General features: G+C 51.1%; 1 protein-coding gene across 2 annotated transcripts in view; it reads right to left on the bottom strand.

Moving 5' to 3' along the window:
* ECE1 (endothelin converting enzyme 1) overlaps nucleotides 1-12,511 on the bottom strand; it is a 117,782-nt gene that overhangs the window by 61,489 nt on the left and 43,782 nt on the right. The gene's annotated exons all lie outside the window — the stretch shown is intronic.

The following is a 12,511-nucleotide window of genomic DNA, read 5'->3' as shown; positions in this document are numbered from 1 at the left end:
CTTGCACCTGTGCCTAGGATGATGTGATGTCCAGGTGGCTGGATTGTCCCAGCTTTGAGTGACCACCCATAGAGGGTCTGAAATTGGGGTAGTGCACTGGATTCCACTGAACCAGCCAGGAGAGGGGCCTTCTGCTTCTGCCCAACCTCTCCAACTCCACCACCCCCCACCACCTTTCCGGCAAGGCTTGCAACTGTTGTCTACCAAATCTAGCGGCTACCCAAGCAGCATCCAGTCCACCAGCCAAGCCATTCCTGCCTTTGCCCCAAGCCTTCATAAATGCAGGAAGCTGTGCCCTGGCTCCAGCTTTAGAGGTTAAACCCTGGTGCACTAACGTAGGCTCCCCCATTTAAATTCTTGCCCCATGTAGTCCCCATCCATACCTCTAAATAGAGGCCTTCAGGCTGGCCCTGTCAAAATTAGCAATGTGTCCAGCCCCAGACCCTGGATCTGAGCATATTCAGTATCTAGGCTTTATAGTCCAGGTTTATCTCTAGCCAGACGCAATGACAGTGCTGCATTTTTAGGGGACTGGAAATGCACCATGACTGAGGTCACGGCAGGCAAGTGGCAGGCAAGCCAGTAACTTATTACTGAATTGTTATTGTGAGGCATCAGGATATGAACCACAGGGGACTAGGACGGGATCTCTTGTAAGGACACCACAACCTCAGCTCAGGCTTAGTAGCCTAGACAGGGATTCGTGGAAACTGAGTCCCTGTGCACAAGGGCAGAGCGGTGGTTTCACTCTGACAGGAGGCCATGCAAAACTCTGGAGTCCTGAGTGAGGTCTTTGGGTTTGTTTGGGCTCCAGGTACAACTGAGAGGCCTGAGTGCATGAACTGTGGGAGACAAAGGATGCCTTATGCCTTCTTTGCATTCCTCCTACTTGGGCCTATCTGCAGGTCAGCATAGCCTCCAGCATACATTAGCGCAGCCCTGAGGCTGCTCCAACTTAGCTCTGCTTCCCCAAGAACCAGACAATATCTGGAGCACTGTGTGTTCTGCCCATGCCTCCTTCTCATCCCTGGCCTGCCCCAAAGGTGCCCCTTATGCTAGAGCCTGGGACAAGGCAGATCTATGGCAGTGGGAGAGTCCCCTTGGAGGATGTTTCCAGCCCCTTTACTCCACCAGAGCCCTGTAAAGAGGCCTTAGGACAGAAGGCCCTAAGGCCACGAGATGAAACCCCCACTGCCCTGCCCCCCATGGCCCCAAGCTGTATTTCCATACAAGTCTAATTGAAAGTCTGAACCCCCCTACATTATTCTTACCTCTTCGCCTCAAGCAGATACTCAGGATGAAGTCACTCAGGCCCCAGAGCAGGGATGGGGATGGGGAAGGGGAGATCGTGCTCCACAGCAGCACAGAGCACAGAAAGCCTGAGTCTCCACTGCCCATACATGGGTATCCCAACTGCCTGGGCCAAAGAAGAGTGAAATGCTACCTTCCAATTTGTTAGGGTTTCACTTGCACTTTGGCCAGCTGTCTCCATGAGCTGTAAGGCAGAGGGCAATCAAACTCACTGACTTCTCCTCCTCCCTGCCCCCAACCCATGGCCCACATAGACTGCCAAGTAGTGTTGCCAACAGTCTAATGGCACAAACCAAACCATCCTTGCCCAACCCCTGCCCTGCTGCTTCCCCGACACTCCACCCCCCACTCACTCCAGAATAAAGTGGACCCAGGGGGCTATACAAGTATAGCTATAGTGCTATAATTATACCAGTATGTTTCCCTGCATATACAAGCCCTACATCTGAATGAAATGAGCGTTGCCAGTAGATCGAGGGAAGTGATTATTCACATGTATTTGGCACTGGTGAGGCCACATCTGGAGTATTGTGTCCAGTTTTGGGGTCCCTCACATAGGTGCTGAGTTTCTAATCTGCTGGGGGATGCTCCCTCCCAGCTCTGCCCAGGCCCCGCCCTCATCACCACCCCTTCCCCTAGTGCCCCAGCCCGGCCCCGCTTCTTTCCACCCGCACCTCATCTCTTCCTGCCCTCGCCCTGCCTCTTCCCTGCCCAGTTCTGCCCCCTCTTCCGAGTGCGCTGCGCCTTCACTCCGCCCCTCTCCCCCCTCCCAGCACCCCCTGACACCGAGAAACCGCTGATCCATGGCAGGAGGTAGATGCTGGGAGGGAGGGGGAGGTGCTGATGGGGGGCTGCCGGTGGATGCTCAGCACCCACCATTCTTTTCTCGTGGGTGCTCTAGCTGTGGAGCACCCACGGAGTCGATACCTCTGCCCCTCACTACAGAAGGGATGTGGACAAATTGGAAAGAGTCCAGCAGAGGGCAACAAAAATGATTAGGGAGCTGGAGCACATGACTTATGAGGAGAGGCTGAGGGAACTGGTCTTATTTAGTTTGCAGAAGAGAAGAGTGATGGGGGAGTTGATAGCTGCTTTCAACTACCTGAAGGGGGGTTCCAAGGAGGATGGAGCTCGGCTGTTCTCAGTGGTGGCAGATGACAGAACAAGGAGCAGTGGTCTCAAGTTGCAGTGGGAGAGGTCTAGGTTGGATATTAGGAAACACTTTTTCACTAGGAGGGTGGTGAAGCACTGGAATGGGTTCCCTAGGGAGGTGGTGGAATCTCCTTCCTTAGAGGTTTTTAAGGTCAGGCTTGACAAAGCCCTGGCTGGGATGATTTAGTTCGGGTTGGTCCTGCTTTGAGCAGGGGGTTGTACTAGATCAGTGCTTCTCAAAGTGGTGGTCCGCGGACTGGTGCCAGTCTGCGAGCCATCGGCTGCCGGTCCGCAGCAAGTTTCCTCATAAGAGCATCGAATAGGATAATAATATGGCACCGGTCCCTGGCACATTGGAAAAAAAAATTTGCCAGTCCCCCACATCAGATAGCTTGAGAAGCACTGCACTAGATGACCTCATCAGATCTCTTCCAACCCTAATCTTCTATGATTCTATGAAATCACTGGGGTTTTTAAAGCCTAAAAGGCTGTTTCTCTAATAGTAAGGAATCCTTGTGCTTTTGGGAGGTTTTGGAGTTAAGCATTAACTATGGTCTCTCTGGAAAGTGGCACCCACTCAACACCTAGGAGGAATTCCTGTCAGCCATATGCTGGAATGGATTCATTAGCTCTTTCATGATGAAATTAAATATGTGTTGAACAGTCATAGCCTTTTCATGTGCTCTTGTGGTCATTTCCCTTCTCCTTTTAGGGGTCAGGGACAGGAGGGTACTTTTGAGTTGTTTCACTTATGGGTAGCGCAAACAGGCGGGGTTGGCTGTATTCATCCCTGAGTGAGTGCTGGGACAGGGAGAAAGGAAGGCAGTTTGTGCCTCTCCTATTCTGGGGCTGCTGAAGCCAGTTTGGCCCCCAGCAAAGGCTGTGGCAAACCTCCTCCCCCAAAAAAAGTTGTGCTCCTTTTTCAGCGGGACTCTGCAAGGGTGGAGAATTGTCAGGGGGGCAGGTATAACCTGGTTACACCCCATCCTACCCCTTTTCTCTCCAACTTGCTCCCTACAACCAGGGCTTCTGAGAAGGCAGGATAGGACCAGCTCTGCCCTGGGCAAAGAGGCCTCATAGGGCAGGATTATTCCTGGAGAAGGGAGGCAGGAGCTGGACCCTCCTGAGCCATGAGAATTGTGTTCTAGTGTCCTATCTTCACTGTGAATTCCCACCCAATTACAACAGGCTAAGCCTCCCACATGGTTATATCACCGTTCTGTGCCATCGACTGAGCCATGGGCTAACAGTGTGTTACAGCCCTGTAGCAGGAAGGGGCCTACTCTCTGCTTCCCTGCTCCATGAGAAGTCACCCACACCAGTGCCAAGTGAGAGAGAAGCACTCCCCATAGTAAGCTCTTTGGGGTATAAGCTGTCTTTTTGTTCTGGGTTTGTACCAAGCCCAGTGCAATGGGGTCTTGATCCATGATTGGAGCTCCTTGGTGCTACCACAATACAAATAAATGATTATTACTAATAGGAATGGAAACATTTCCTCACTTTGCACAGATGTCAGCGACAATGCAGGGTGCAGGCAGTGAAGATCCTTGCTCTGAGGAGCATAAGGTCATAGATGGCACAAGTCAAATGGGAGATCACCTGTAGCACGCTCCCAGCCTTAGGCCAAAATCTGCAGAAGTGCCCAATGATTTTGGGGACCTTGATTTTTGAAAGCCCAATCTGAGATGCAACAGGTTTTATGTCCAGATGTGCTGAGCACCTACGGCTCCTGTTGGCTTTCATCAGACGCTGCTGCCCAGCCCCTCTGAAAAGCTGGGCCCAGGAGGGGCTTACATTAAGCCCTTGTAACACAAGGCATCCCAAATCAGTGGACGCTCTTGGTCCTCAGAAGTGCACTGTTGTGTCTCTTACTCCAGGATCCAGTCACTAACCATGCACATTACACCCCAGCTTGGCACTCTGCAACTGAAATTACGTCAGGCCCATTGTAGCTGGGGCCAGATTGGGAAAGACTCTGTTGACTCCATCAAACAAAATACTTTCAGGCTGATGTGAGACTCCCCTGAGCATCTGCCCAGAAAATTACAGTTGGAGAAAGTCAGAGATGGGAAGATCTGCTCATCAATTTGCCCTCCCTCACCCCACTTTTCCAGCCACTACATTTATCTAAGCATGGGGTCCTTTCCAATTCTTGAAAAAGCAAATATGACCCTACCCCCTCCAGCCCTGCTTCCCCCCTCCAACCCTGCTGTAGCTCAATCAGAGGGCCTGTTTCTTCTCTCTTCCAGGCCAATTAATCCCTCTTTCCTGCTGCACTCCCGCCTTGCAGCCATTTGTGATCCCTGCCCTGGAGAGAGAGCAAGTGGAAATCTCTCCCTTTCTAGTGCATCTCTGTATCTCAGCTGCTGCCAGCTGACATCCAGCTGGGCTTATCTGTTCCTTAGCATTTCCTTCCCTCTGTTGATCGCCTCTGTGGCTGGCACCAGAGCATTGTGGTGCCGCGGAGCATTGTTTTTTTTTGTCTGCATCATGCGAATCTCAGACAATCTTGTAACTTCACAAAAGCTGTTTTTTCCTTGGAGTGGCAGAAAGGTATTTTCCATTACAAACAGAAGCCTAATGCTCGGTTTCCCTTCCATCTGCATAACGGTCTAGAGAGGTGATTCAGTTCAGCTATGTTATTTTATCCGCAGTGCCTATCAGAATCTCGAGGCACATCTCCAGCAGAACACTAAACAGGACATTTGTAGCAAAAAGGCTCAGAGAAGCCCTTTCGCCCACACTCCAAAAGTGTGACTGCGTTCTAATACTGTCTGTGCAGCTTGCACCAGGACACGTTATAAGCATGTCACCAATCCATGGTGAAGTCTTAATATGTGTGACAAAGTCAGGCCAGACAGCTGCAGGAGGGTCTGTGAAAACAGGCATGTTAGCCCTAGAATGCTAAAGGCCCTTTTTCCGACAAGCTGGGAGAGGGATTACTTCAGGTCAATTAGGGACACCTGAGTCCAATTAAGGGCTGCCTGAAACCTGTTAAAATCTCTCTCCTGGTGAGAGAGAGAGGCAAACTGCTGTAAGGCTGGAGGCAGCAGGGAGATAGGCTTCTCCAGTATGAGAGACTGCGCGCCTCCCCATAGGGAAGACACCAAAACCCAGTTCCTGTTTAGGGGAAGGACTGACACCCCGGGGCCAGCAACAGGACACCTGCCAAAATGAGGGGGCCAGGGAAAGGTATTCCCTTTTGTTTTGGTGCGTTATAGACTTTTTCCCTTTGTCTGGCAGAGAAGCACTCCTCAGACCTGCCCCAAGGCCTACTGGGAAGGCTCTAAGAAACAAACCCTGAAGAGGAAAAACAGACACACTCCAGAGTGGGGGGCTGAGTTACCCCAGACCCTGTCCCTGCCAGAGAAGGGGGTGCTAAATCTGGCAAGGCAGAAGTGGTGCCTTGCCATATGTTATCACACACACACACACACACACACACACACACACACACACACACACACACACACACACACACACACACACACACACACACACACACACACACACACACAGAGTAAGGCCAGATGGCAAGTAGTGAGGAACAGGTATGTTCGCCCCAGGCTAAACAAATTCCTGGTACCATGGTAACCAAATGGCAGTTGCTCCAGGTTAATCAAGACACCTAGGGCCAATTAAGATCCTTCTAGAAGGCAGTGGCGACAGCTAGGGACACCTGAAGCCAATCAAGGGCTGGCTGGAACTACTTAAAAGCCTCCCAGTCAGTCAGTGAGGTGGGTGTCAGGAAGGAGTTGTGCTGTTGGAGGAACGAAGCAGTACAAATCCATATCAGGTGCAAGGAAGGAGGCCCTGAGGTAACCGTGAAGGAGATATTGAGTGGGGGCTGCTGTGGGAAGTGGCCCACGGAATAGTACATGTCCTATTTTCAAAAAGTCAGCTACCATAGCTGCTAATTTTAGGGTGCCTGAGCTGGAGCCCAGAGTAGAGGGAGGCCCAGGCTCCCCCTTCCCTCCCTGATTATCACTGAGACTGGGAGACAACAGAGACTGTGTGAGGGAGGGTTGCTCCTCCTCACCTCCCTTGCTGGCTTATGATGAAAATGGTGCAGTAAGCTGTGACCCTTGTGCCTAGAGAGAGAAGGGCTATGAGAAGGTCACAGCAAGCCTCTGAGGCTAGCGAAATTGCCAGGAAATGCGGGACTCTCAGAGACTAGGACAGAACTTTGTCACAACTGGTGTCAGAGAGGTGGGATCATCATTCACAGCATGGCAGAAGAAAGAGGTTTAAAAAAAAAAGTGCACGGGGGTTTGGGATTTTTTGTTTGCTTGCTTTGTACCACAGTGGAGGAGGTGGTAGGAGCTCTGGTACAAGCCACTGCAGTCCAGCAGGAGGCCACCCGGGTTCAGGCAATGGCGAAATAGGAGTCTATGTGGCTACAGAAGGAAACAATCAATTATTAATGGGCCAAGCAACCCAAGATCGTGCCCTCTTGTGAGAGGTAATGGACTAGCTGAAGATCCTCACTGCCCAGGCCCAAGGGTCCGATGGGACGCGGACCCTGAGGGCCACTGGTTCTCTGCCAAATATGACATCAGGAGATGACGTAGAGGCATATCTCCTCTCATTCAGAGGGACTTTTCAGCGTGAGACGTGGCCCCAGGAGCAGTGGGCCAGCATTCTCGCCCCTTTTTTGTGTGGAGAGGCCCAGGCAGCCTACTTTGACTTGCCTGCCACGGACGCCACTGACCATACCCAACTGAAGGCAGAGATCCTAGCACAGTCAGGGGTGACAGCAGCGGTACGGGCCCAGAGGTTCCTGGAGTGGAAGTACCAGGAGAACAACGCCCCGAGGTCCCAGCTATTCGACCTAATACACCTCGCACAGACATGGTTACAGCCCGAGGTGTGCAGCCCGGAGGAGATTTTGGAGACCCCGGTCATGGATGATTACATGCGAGGACTACCACCAGATCTCCGCAAATGGGTAGGCCAGAACAATCCATCCATCTATGACAAGATGATCATGCTGGTAGAAAGATGCATGACAGTCAGGGAATTGACCCGACTACCCACGGAAGGCCCCTTTCAAAGCAAGCACCCAACCCCAACCCTGGAAAGTTGGGCAGCCAAACCCCTGAGTCGTCCTAGGTGGAGGAAGGGGGACGGGCTGAAAACCAGCGTGGACCTCAGAAGGAAGGGATTGGCCTGAGTAGGGGGAACCCTGGGACTAACCCCCCTAAATTCCATGATAGGGGAGTGATTGGAAACAATTATAGATGTTATGCATGTGGGGAGTGGGGACACATAGCAGTACAGTGTCCCAGCACCGAGGAACCTATGCAATGTAACTTGGGGGACTGGGAGGTCCTGTGCTCCCTTATTCACCTTGCGGGCGTCGCATTAGCCCCACATAACTACACTAGGCCAGTGAAGATAGATGGAGCAGAGACTACAGCGTTCGTGGACTCGGGGAGTGATATCACCCTTATATTGGGTAAGCTGGTAAAAAGTAGCCAGCTGCTACAAGCCAAACATGTAGTAGTGATGTGCATGCATTGGGCCATAAGCCATTACTCCACCATACTGGTGGAGACAGAGGTTCAGGGGAACCCCATTGAGGTGACAATGGCTGTAGTTCCTAAACTCCCATATCCTGTAGTCATTGGGAGGGACTATCCAGAGTTTGATAACTTACTCCCCCTGGAGAGGCTGGAGGGAGGTGAGGATCCTGATGGCAGCGACTCATCGCTGGGGGAATGTCAACCCCCAATGTTTGCTGAGATTTCTCAGGATCTGTTCTCAGCCCCCCAAAAGACCTGGAAGACAAAAAAAAAAAAAAAAGAGAGGAAGGCTGCGAAAGCTTTGGGAACCTGGATCCAGGGCAAGAAGACTGCCCTAGTAGGCAGATGGACATGAGCAGCCATCGGAGAAACTACCACCATGGAAGGTGAGCCGGAGGCCGGCCCCAGCCGTGATGGCAGCAAGCCGTTGGAAGTAGCAAAAGCCAGCCCCTGGGAGCTCAGACAGGTTAGTCCTAGGAGAGAGACTTTTGGGCAGGATCAGGCGGAGGACCCTAGATAAGATAACATCAGGAAAGAGGTGGCCGAGATAGATGGGATACCCTTGGAAGAGACGGTACGGGGGCGGGGGGGGGGGTCCAGGACCTTACTGTATAGTGAAGAAAGATCTCCTGTACTGCATGGTGCAAATGCAGGAGCATGAGAAACATCAACTTCTGGTGCCACGAAAAGATCAAAAAGCCATATTGAGCCTCGCCCACAGTCACCTGTTTGGAGGACACCTATGGGTAGAGAAAACCCAGGCACGGATCCTGCAGAGGTTCTGGCCAGGAGTACACGAAGATGTCCGGTGATACTACACCTCTTGTCCTGGGGGGCTCTGCATTTTAATTTAATTTTAAATGAAGTTTCTTAAACATTTTAAAAACCTTATTTACTTCACATACAACAAAGTTTAATTATATATTACAGACTTATAGAAAGAGACCTAAAAACATTAATGTGTTACTGGCAAGCAAAACCTTAAATCAGAGTGAATAAATGAAGACTCGGCACAGCACTTCTGAAAGGTTGCCAACCTCTGCCCTATTGCCTTACCTCATGTTCGCCATCAGTGAGGTTCCACAAGCCTCCACAGGTTTCTCTCTGTTCGAACTACTATATGGGTGCCACCCCCGGGACATACTGGGTATAGTCAGAGAAGCCTGGAAAAAGGAGCCAAATCCCAGAAGGAACATAGTTGAGCATGTACTGCAGATGAGGGATTGGATAGTTCGGGTTACGCCCATTGTACGAGAACACTTGGAGAAAGCACAGGAGACCTAATGACCCATTATAACCACCAAGCAAAGCTTCAACAGTTCCAACCAGGGGGTCAAGTGATGGTCCTGGTGCCCACAGCAGAAAGAACACTGTTGGCCAAGTGTCAGGGACCCTACGAAGTGATCGAAGCCGTGGGAGAGGTGAACTATAAGGTGCGGCAGCCAGGCTGCAGGAAACCAGAGCAAATTTACCACATCAATCTTTTAAAACCTTGGCATGATCGAGAGGCATGCTTAGTTACCCAGGAGACCCTTCCCCAGGAGGATAACTTACACGAGCAACTGAGGATATCACCCAACTTGATGCTGATCCAAAAGATCGAGGCTGCTGACTTGATTAATTACAACTGAGATGTGTTCTCTACAAAACTGGGGTGGACAACTGAGACCTATCACCACATCCGCATGATCCCTGGAGCCAAGGTAACATTGAGACCCTACCGCATCCCAGCAGCCAAAAGAGAGGAAATCAAGACTGAAGTAAAGAAAATGTTAGAATTAGAGGTTATTGAAGAATCTTACAATCGGTCCAGTCCAATCATTCTAGTGGCTAAACCTGACGGTACCACGAGATTCTGTAATGACTTTCACCAACTGAATGAAGTATCCCAATTCAATGCATATCCCATACCACGCATCAACGAACTGGTTGACCGACTGGATAATGCCCAATTCTTGACTACACTGGATCTGACAAAAGGGTATTGGTAGATTCCCCTAATCAAAGAAGCTAAAGAAAAGACAGTTCTCCACCCCGGACGGGCTATTCCAGCACACTGTCCTCCCTTTTGGGCTACATGGGGCCCAGGTCACATTCCAGCGCCTCATGGATAAGCTGCTGCACCCCCATACTATTTATGCAGCCACATACTTAGATGATGTCATCATCCATATGCCAGACTGGGGAACCCACTTGGAGAAAGCTGAAGCAGTACTGTGCATCTTAAGGCAGTCTGGCCTCACCGCTAATCCAGCTAAATGCGCCATCGGGCTAGCAGAGGCTAGGTACCTGGGATATATTGTAGGCAGGGGCATAGTGAAGCCTCAAACAAATAAGCTAGAGGCGATTCAAAACTGGCCTCGGCTGACCCGAAAGAAGTAGGTCCATGCGTTCCTACGCTACTACCGACGTTTCATTCCCCACTAGGGCAAGTCCCCTAACGGACCTGGTGAAGGCCCGAGGGCCAGACATGGTGAAGTGGACCGACACAGCAGAGGGGGCATTCATAGACCTTTGGACGGCGCTCTGTAATGACCCCATACTCATAGCCCCGGACTTTAACAAGGAATTTATCTTACAAACAGATGCTTCTGAGGTGGGGTTGGGGGCGGTTCTGTCACAAATGGTTGGAGAAGAACAACCCCAATCCTCTACCTAAGCAGAAAGCTGCTCCCAAGAGAACAGAAGTACGCCGTAGTTGAGAGAGAATGCCTTGCTGTCAAATGGGCCATACAGACACTGCGTTATTACCTCTTAGGCCAGCAATTTACTCTAGGACCATGCACCCAGGGATGGCTCCAGGCCCCAGCATGCCAAGCGCGTGCTTGGGGCAGCATGCCACGGGGGGCGCTCTACCAGTTCCCGTCAGGGCGGCAAGCAAGTAGCCTTCAGTGACAGGCCTGCGGAGGGTCCGCTGGTCTCGTGGCTCCAGCCGTGGGACCAGCAGACCCTCTGCATGCACGCCTGTTGGAGGGCCACTGGAGCCGCGGGACAGGCGACCGGCAGAGCGCCCCCGTGGCATGCCACCATGTTGGGGCGGTGAAATGTCTAGAGCTGGCCCTGCATGCACCCCCCCAGTGGATGCAGCAGAATAAGGAAAAGAATGCAAGGGTCACCAGATGGTTCTTATCCCTCCAACCGTTCCAGTTCCGCATACGGCACAGGGCTGGATGCCACCACAGCAACACTGATGGTCTGCCACTGTTTGGCGTCCCAAGTTGCCCAACTCTATGGTGTTGGGCGGGGGGGGGGGGTTTGCTTCTCCTCACCTCCCTTGCTGTCCTTTGATGAAAATGGCTCAGTAAGCTGTGACCCTTGCCTCTAGAGAGAGAAGGGCTATGAGGAGGGTCACAGCGAGCCTCTGAGACTAGCGAAATCCACCAGGAAATGTGGGACCCACGGAGACTAGGACAGAGCTTTGTCTCATATATAATATTATAACAGGTTCAGGCCAGACGGCTACAAGAGAGTGGTGGAAGGTAGATACATTAGCTCCAGGTTAAGCAGGTCCCTTTTCCCTGGGTAAGATAACAGGGACTATTCCAGAACACTCAGGAACTTTCTAGAACTAATTAAGGCAGGCAGGCTAATTAGGACACCTGTGGCCAATTGGGAAGTTACTAGAATTAATTAAGGCTAATCAGGACCCCTGGTATAAAAAGGCTCTCACTCCAGTTAGTGAGCTGTACGTAAGGAGCTGGGAGTGAGAGGCTGTGCTGCTGAAGGACTAAGGAGTACGAGCATTATCAGACATCAGGAGGAAGGTCCTGTGGTGAGGATAAAGAAGGTGTTTGGAGGAGGCCATGGGGAAGTAGCCCAGGGAATTGTAGCTGTCGTGCAGCTGTAGCAGCAGGCACTCTAGACAGATGCAGTCCACGGGGCCCTGGACTGGAACCCGGGGTAGAGGGCGGGCCCGGGTTCCCCCCCAAAACCTCCCAACTCCTGATTCAACACAAGAAGGTAGGAGGAAAAAATGAGTGTTGCCATAGCAACTCTAATGAGACTAATCAATTAAGGTGGGCTATTAGCAGCAGGAGAAAAAAAACTTTTGTAGTGATAATCAGGGTGGTCCATTTCCAACAGTTGACAAGAAGGTGTGAGTAATGGTAGGGGAGAAAATTAGCATGGGGAAATAGTTTCACTTTGTGTAATGACCCATCCACTCCCAGTATTTATTCAAGCCTAATTTAATGGTGTCCAGTTTGCAAATTAATTCCAGTTCTGATCCCACTGAGGGTTACCAAAAGAAACTACACTATTTTGCTCAAGAATCTCCCTGAAAAATGCATAGGAACAAATCTGCAAAAACACACTCCTAGAGCCCTGACCAGGGGTATTCTATCTGCTACCCAAGATCCATAAACCTGGAAATCCTGGACACCCTATCATCTCAGGCATTGGCACCCTGACAGCAGGATTGTCTGACTATGTAGACTCTCTTCCTACTGTATTTTCCACTGCACGCATCCAATGAAGTGGGTTTTAGCCCACGAAAGCGTATGCCCAAATAATTTTGTTAGTCT

Source organism: Gopherus flavomarginatus, chromosome 21 (genome assembly GCF_025201925.1).
Source record: "Gopherus flavomarginatus isolate rGopFla2 chromosome 21, rGopFla2.mat.asm, whole genome shotgun sequence".
Classification (NCBI taxonomy): domain Eukaryota; kingdom Metazoa; phylum Chordata; order Testudines; family Testudinidae; genus Gopherus; species Gopherus flavomarginatus.
The sequence above is the reverse complement of the archived record's forward strand: the minus strand, read 5'-3'. Positions and strand labels throughout refer to the sequence as shown.